General features: G+C 39.4%; 1 pseudogene; it reads right to left on the bottom strand.

The window, feature by feature from the left end:
* Positions 1-2703: 2703 nt before the first annotated feature.
* On the bottom strand, positions 2704-3351 carry LOC148574404 (uncharacterized; annotated as a pseudogene).
* Positions 3352-8287: the final 4936 nt, after the last annotated feature.

Below are 8287 nucleotides of genomic sequence, written 5' to 3'. Positions count from 1 at the left end.
CGCGCTCGTCGATGCAGCAGTGGGGTACCGATATCTGAGCTTCATGGACGCCTACTCCGGATACAATCAGATACCGATGCACCGACCCAACGAGGACAAGACAGCTGATGCCAAGGCATTTTGGCCAGTTTCACTGACCTTTTCTTTACTATTTTTAGGGTAGTTTCATGCATTTCCTTAGGAAATAAGTTAGTTTTGGGTAGATATTCACTTACATCTTGATTCGAGCATACATTGTGCACCTTACATGATTTCATGAGGATTTTGCATGAATTTAATGACAAATTGGATGTTGCATTTCCCATGACTTGGATTAGAACTTTGATGCACTTTATTGCTTGATTTCAGGACAAAGGAAGCAAAAAAGAACCACATTAGTGGCTACGTTAGTTACACTAACGTTAACACTAACGTGGAATGGGAGTAACTTGCAAAGTTAATGAGAAAAGTAATTGCCAATAATGCTCTCGAAGCCATCATCGCCCACGTTAAGAGTCACGTTAACTAAGTTAACGTGAACTCTAACGTGGAAGAAAGGAAATGGAGCCAACGTTAGTGACACTTAACATTATCACTAACGTTGGACCAAGCTCATAAGTGGCCACGTTAGTTGCCACGTTAACTTAGTTAACGTGGCCTCTAACATTGAGAAGTAAAGGGGAAGCCAACGTTAGTGACATTCAACTTTATCACTAACGTTGGCCAAGTCACAATAAGCCACGTTAACTCCCACGTTAACCTAGTTAACGTGGAAGCTAACGTGAAGAAACAAGGTGGTCGACAACGTTAGTGACACCAAACATTGTCACTAACGTTGGAAGGAACCCACACAAGCCCCAATAAGCCACGTTAACTCCCACGTTAACCTAGTTAACGTGGAAGTTAACATGAAGAAGGGAGGTGATCGCCAACGTTAGTGACACCCAACATTGTCACTAACGTTGGAATGAGCCCACACAAGCCACTATGAGCCAAGTTAACTCCCATGTTAACTTAGTTAACGTGGAAGCTAATGTGGATAAGGGAATGCTGAGCCAACATTAGTGACACTCAACTTTGTCACTAACGTTGGAGATGGCTAGCATGGCCACGTTAGAAGCCACGTTAACCTAGTTAACGTGGACTCTAACGTGAGAAATAGGGGCACATTGGAACGTTAGTGACAATGGTAAGTGTCACTAACGTTCTCGAAGGTTGGCAAGCCTACGTTAAAAGAGCCACATTAACTAAGTTAACGTGGACTCTAACGTAAGGAAGGGGGAGACTTCTCAACGTTACTGGGAAAAGTAAGTCCCAGTAACATGTGCGAAGGGCATAGAAGCAACGTTAGTGGCAACGTTTGTGCCACTAACGTTGAAGTTAACGTGGCTCTTACTTTGGTGAGGAACGTTAGTGAAAAAGGTGATTGTCACTAACGTTCTCAAACCCATATTTTCACTGAACGTTAACACCACTAACGCCCTGAGCTAAAGTCTCTGCCCACTTCACACTTTCTCTCTGCAAGTAAAGCCAAGCCCAATGAAGAAGAGAAGTGCTTCAAACTCAAGATCCAAAGGCCCATACCCAAGACTTGAAGAGCCAACTAGAAGAACAGAAGAGTAGTATATATAGGAGTAGCTTTGAATTAAATGGGAGTTGGGAAATTATAGGGAGCCTCTTGGCATAGAACTACTCTCTGTATTTTACTTTCTCTGCACTTCTAGTTTCATAATGTATTCTCCATCTTTGTTTTCATTTTCCAGAGCTATGAACAACTAAACCCCTTTCATTAGGTTAGGGAGCTCTGTTGTAATTTGATGGATCAATACTAGTTTTCATTATTCTTCTTCTATCTTTTCTCTTGATTTTACTTGAAAGCTTTCGATCTTCATCCAATTGGGTATTCATCTTGGAAAAGAAGCTATTCATACTTGGATCTCTTCTGAACCTTGAAAGAGGAATGAAGAGATCATGCTAGAAATGCTTTCTCATGCTGGACCAAATTGGGTTTGGATGGATATGTGACTATAATCCTCTCAACACTTGATTTGGGAAATACATGTGGTATAATCAGTGACCATACTTCATCTCTTCTCATGAGCAATTGACCAAGGAATTGGCTATTGATCAAGATTTGAGAGATTGAATTACAAGAAATTATAATTCGATCACTTAAGATTGCCAAGGATATCAATGAGTGCATTGATTGAGGAAGAGATGAAAATGAAATTGATCCAGAGAATGCAACATCTCCTGAGCCCAATGAACTCCCCATTTCTGATCTTACCCATTCTCTTTAATTTCTGTCATTTACTTTTATGAGCAATTTTCCCATTCCCATTTAAGATTCTGCAATTTACTTTCCGTCATCTACATTCAGCTCTTTATTTCTAGCATTTACTTTCCTGTTATTTACTTTCCCACCATTTAATTTTCTGCAATTCTCAACTCAAATTTTGATTCGCTCAACTAGAACATTCCTCTAATTAAAGTTGCTTGATCAATCAATCCCTGTGGGATTCGACCTCACTCTATTGTGAGTTTTTACTTGACGACAAATTCGGTACACTTGCCGAAGGAAATTTGTTATGAGACAAGTTTTTCGTGCATCAACAGCGTTCATAACGATAAACGATAATAACGATAAGTCGACCAAGCGACCAGTTAAGCATAAAAGTTATAAAGTCACGACGAAATGTTCAACAAATCCACACCAAATCAAAGTTACAAGAAATCACTTCCAAGGCATGTCAACAATCTTGCCGTCTTGGATCGTCTTGAAAACCCCAATAGCCGACGTGTCGAAGTCAGGAGCCACGATCTTCACCTGGGCCTTCAGAGCATCCTCGGTCATGAAGATCGCGTTCTTCCCTTGCTCCTTGGTCGCTTTGTGCTTTTTCTTGAGCTCTTCGACCTCGGCTTTAGCGGCTTTAGCCGACGAGACGGCCTGGTCACGCTCTTTCTCCAAGACCGCCACCCGACCCTGAGCAGCGTTCAGCTGGCTCTCTAGGGTCATCTCCCGTTCAGCTAAACGGGCCACCGTCTCGTCAGAAGCCTTCAATTTCTCCCCGGCAGATGTTGCTTTCTCCTCAGAAGCCTTGAGCTTCTCCCCCATCTCGGACGACTGACTCTGGAGCAGCTCGACTTGCACCTTAAAGTCGTTGTTCGCCTTGCCGGAAGATTCGAGTTTCCTTCGGAGAGCCTGCATTCCCGACAACTCGAACTCAGTCTTTCGAGCTATCACGGCCCCCGGAGTAGAGTTCGGTACATCCATCTCGCCTGCCCAGCCAGGTCGGTCCCATGAAAATGCTCCTCCGTTCCAGGGATCAGCTGGGAGTCAATGAAATTCGTAGCATCAAAATTTCTTTCCATGATGGTGAGAGTCCCTTCTGGGCTGGCAGATGCCTTCCGCTTCTTGGGGGTATGAATAAGTTCCACATCATCATATTCTTGATGGATAGGAGACGAGTGCCCGCCAACGGCCGCCTCTTCGGGAATGGGGGAAGCCTGCACCTCGGCTGGATCCTTTTCAGACATCCCGGTGTCTCGGGGAGAGGGCACGGCCTGATCCTCCTTCTCCCCGGAAGGGCCCCCCGGTTCCCCGGCATCCTTCTCGTCAGCCTTCTCATCATCGCTATCCTCCAAGAAGGTCTTGACCAAATTTTCAAGCCCAGTTACCGAAGCAGACATCTCCACTACAACAGGAAACCAAACACGTTAGTCGTGAAGTCGGAAAAAACAAATATAAACAACAAGCAATGCAAAAACACAAGGCAGAATAGCTCACAAATATAATTCCTGGCAGACTCCCGTTCACCCATAAGGAGGTGGGGTTCACGGGGTTCTTCCTGAAAATAGCATACAACACATCGACAATCCTTTTATTTACAGAGGACATGCCCTTGTAGGTCACCTTTATGAAAGAGTTAGACCCCGCCCCGAAACTCCAATAAGTCGGGATGAGGCGTTCCCCCTCTAACGATAACCAAAAGGGATGGCGAGCTTTAGCAGGGCGAACTTTGAAGAATTTGTCCTTGAACCCATGATAGGAGTCCTCGAACAAGCCAAATATCCTCCGGCCTTGGGCAGACCGGAAAGACAAAAACCCTTTCCTCGCCTTCCCTTGTTTGGAGGGGTTGGTAAGGTTGAAAAAGAAGAGGAAGACATCCACTGACGCCGGCAGCTCGAGATATTCACAAACCATCTCGAAACAGCGGATAGAAGCCCAGCTTTCGGATGGAGTTGCGACGGCGACACGGATATCCGATTAAGGAGAGACATCTGAAAATCGGAGAACGGCAGCCGGACGCCGACCTGGGTGAACATGGCTTTGTAAAACCAAATCCAGTCGGCGACCTGGGGAGAACGGAAATTAATCTCGTACAAACGCTCGTTGGGCACAGGGACGAAGGTCTCATAATTGGTCTCTTCATCTGTCCCCCCGCACAGATATCCGGCTTGCCGGAACTCCGTCAACTCCTCCAGATCCATCTGGTTCGGCGAGTCCTTTATGTCTGAGGTCACCCAGGCGTAGGGGTCATAGTTCGCCGCGGAGGTGGAAGTCCGGGAGACGACGCGAGGCATACCTATAGTGGGGGTACCACTCCATTAGTCTATGAGGTCGGGAGCCCGAAAAAACCCAGAAAAGTACGTTTATCCTATTCGACAATTAAGATCAAGCATGGCCAAAGCTACACCTATCCTGAAAGCCACCTAAAAATCTACCCTGGAATGGTACCCCTCCCCTAACACGTCTACCTAGCATCAAAAGGTCATATAGCCACAAATTCCAAGCAAGACAGCAAGAACAAGCAAATACTAACAACAAGCAAACAACAACAGAGCAGAAAAAAGAGAAGTCCGAGGATTACCTGAATTTGTTGCGAAAGCCGGAAGGATGAGAGAAAGATGTTCGAGAAAACTGCAACAACACTCTGGAATTTTTGAGCGAGGAAAAGGGAGATAGCAAGGAAATGGAAGAAACAGAAGCGTAAAAAGAAAGAAAAAGTGGGAGGTGAACTATTTAAAAACTGCCATTCAGGAAGCGCGAAAGATTTGGGGGCAAGATAGTATTTACACACGGGGTTTTGCAACCCATTATGAGCATTTAATGCTCAGCGCGAGGAACGAAGCGACAAACGGTTGCCCCAGCAACCAAGAGACACGCGCGCAGGGGGCATGTCCCTTCCACGAGCGGCCGACCTAACGATGATGAATGAAACGCGAAGTAACACGCCACTGATAGCTCCCACGGCTACCACTGGCGCGTGGGGGCACTGTTACGGCCTGGCCCAAACCCTCTACGAGTCGGCCCGACCCGAGCGCCAACCGACCTGGACACGCGTCCCGGACAGCTCATTCACGGCTGTGGGAGAACGTCCCAGAGAAAGTGGGTCTGTCCTTGTAGGGCCCACCCCTGACACAGTATATAAGGGGAAGGATTTGCCCTTCCCCCAAGGTACGTCACATATCACATCACCCCTTTTTGCCTGCACACTTCATTGACTTGGGCGTCGGAGTGTCTTTGCAGGTGACACCCCCTTTTTCGCGTAAAGAGCTCGGGACCTCGCACACACCAGCCCGGCAGTCCACGACCTGACGAGCCCCTACCACTCCCCTGAAGTCCGAACCTGAATCGTCCGGTAACCGACCTACCGAACATATGCATATATACCAACACCAGTTATTATATTCATATATAATAAAGCATATTATCAATAATTAATATACACTTGAAGTATTACTCTAAGATATTATAATTCATACGAAGATACATAATTATTTTTCAGGTGAGATTATTTTAAAATTAAAATAGGAGAAATTTATTAAATGCATATAGCATTTTCAATTCATTTTAAATATATATAATTTTTATATTAAAATTAATAGTGTATGTTATGTTAAAATTAATTAACTTTTATTCTATAAAAATTCAATATATGTAATTACTATATTGAAAGAAAAAAATTGTATTTTTCTTTACGAGATTAACGTATTGAAAATATAAAATAATGGTGTCAATTTAAAAAAAAAAAGTTAGAGAATATGAAACAAATAATTACTACCTAAATCTTTCTTTCAAGGATAAACTACTAAAATTGATCCAATTTTTGAACACACGGAAAAAAATATCTCCATTTTTATTAACGACAAAAATATTCTCAAAATATTTTAAAAAACAACAAAAATATCTAAGATTAAATATATATTTTTAAAAAATACTTTAGAGATTAATTTTAATGTGGATTTTTGCAAGCATAATTAGAAAAATGAGATATTTTTATCTTTAAGAAAATTTGGTGATTTTACGCTTAGTAAAATTTTTTCGGGATTTATTATAGTTAACGGCCAAGAAAAAAAGAAAAATAATTCTAGAAGTTGAATTTTATCTGGATTTTTTTTATATCATTTTAAATATTCTTGTTAAATTTTTTATTAAATGCATAAGTAATCAAATATAAAAGTCATTTGCTACTTATAATAAAATATTTTTTTAGTTATTCTTATCATATTTTATAATATTTTAAAAATTGTTGTTGTCAAAAATGAAAAATATTTTTGCTAACCTGTTAAAAATTCGAAGACAATTTTAGTGGTTTATCCTTCATTTAATTATCCTTTTTGTAGTGAATTTTATTCATCTCCTTATTCTTCATACATAATTAGTGAGTCTAACAATAAAATCATGACCAATAATGAGACAATCAAAAATGCATTTTGGTCATTTTTTGTGTATCTTTTATTTTGAATTTAAAAAAAAAAAACTTTACCTATAATTGCAAGTTCAAATATGTATGGTACAATGCGTTTTTTAAATTTAACCACTAGATATTTTAATCATAAAAATCAAATATGTATATTTTCGAGTGAAAATCTAACATTTTAGATGTATCCCAATTGATATAGTGTACTCTTAATATATAATTTCTATGTTGATAAAAATACGAATACATATAATTGAACAAATGAAGATTTAAATTCGAAGTCTCCTCTTTTGCATACAAGTATCTAGTATCATTAATGTAAAATGCAAAAAATTAAATATTATATTTAGTGAAAATAAATTGATTTTGCAGGGTGAGTTGAAAAATTTAGAATACGAAAGGGTTTAGGTAAAAATGTTTAAATCTACAAATAAGATTTGAGTAAAGTTTAAATCCTATTCTATCCACTATTATTTTAAAATAATTTTCCACGTACAAGCATTTTTTTATACAAATATTTACAAGTCATTTATATTAACGCGCTTCGAACCGTTACTGCACGTTTTCACTGCACCTTCTTCTTCTTCTTGCTGCACGTTCTTCTTCCTCTTTCTCTTCTTCTTCTTCTTTTCTTTCGTTTCTTGCCTTCTCTTTCTCCTTCTTCATTTACGTGTTTTTCTCTCTATTTTCTTTCTTCGTTATTCTCGATTTCCATTGTTTTTTTTTATATCAAGCTCTGAAATCGTTTTTTAAGAAGAAGAAGCACCAGAAGATGAAGAGGAGAAAGAGAAAGAGTTCTGAATTATTCATAAGGTGTACTTTAACGAATTTTGGGTGTATATCTTAAATCCTTTGGGTGTAGTTTTGAAATCCTTTGAGTGTATTTCTGTAATCCTTTGGGTGTATTTCTGTAATTGTTTGGGTGTATTTCTATAATTGTTTGGGTGTATTTCTGAAGTTCCATTATCTTCAAATTTGACAAGAAACTCGTTTTCATGGAGGAGGAAGAAGAAGAGTCGTTCATAATGCATGGTGAGTAACGTGCTTTGGAAACAGGAAGTGGTTGAATAACGTGCGTTTATTTACTCTTGAATGTGGGAGTGTAATGCGTGTGTTTTGTTGGGCTTGTGCCAACTTGTAAGACAAAAAGACTTGTATGTGTAGCAAGCCTCATTATTTTAAAATCAACTGAAAAAATTTTCTCAACTATATAAAAAAAACAAAATTAAGAAACTTTATTGATCTAATTCAAATTATTAAAATTTTTTATTTATATTTAAAATTGTTTTTTCTAATATAAATTAAATAGTATTTAATTAATAATAATTTCGTATATTTTTAAGTAATAATAATACCGGCATGAATAATTGTTGGTGTTACGTAGCAGAAATCCTGATAATAACATCTACCTCCTTCATTAGATTAGACCATAGGAGAATTTGAAAACTTATGTTAAAAAAACCCATATTTACAAATTAGGCTTGAAATTGTTACAATTTCTCAAAACACCTTGGTCCTTTAAACACCACAAAATAACTTTCACCATCTAAGTTCAAAAGTAGTTATGGTATTTTACATAAATATAAAGAGTAAATGGAGGATAG

Source organism: Arachis ipaensis, chromosome B2 (assembly GCF_059453495.1).
Source record: "Arachis ipaensis isolate K30076 ecotype BB chromosome B2, ASM5945349v1, whole genome shotgun sequence".
Taxonomy (NCBI): domain Eukaryota; kingdom Viridiplantae; phylum Streptophyta; class Magnoliopsida; order Fabales; family Fabaceae; genus Arachis; species Arachis ipaensis.
Note: the sequence above shows the minus strand (reverse complement) of the source record. Positions and strands in the feature narration are given on the sequence as shown.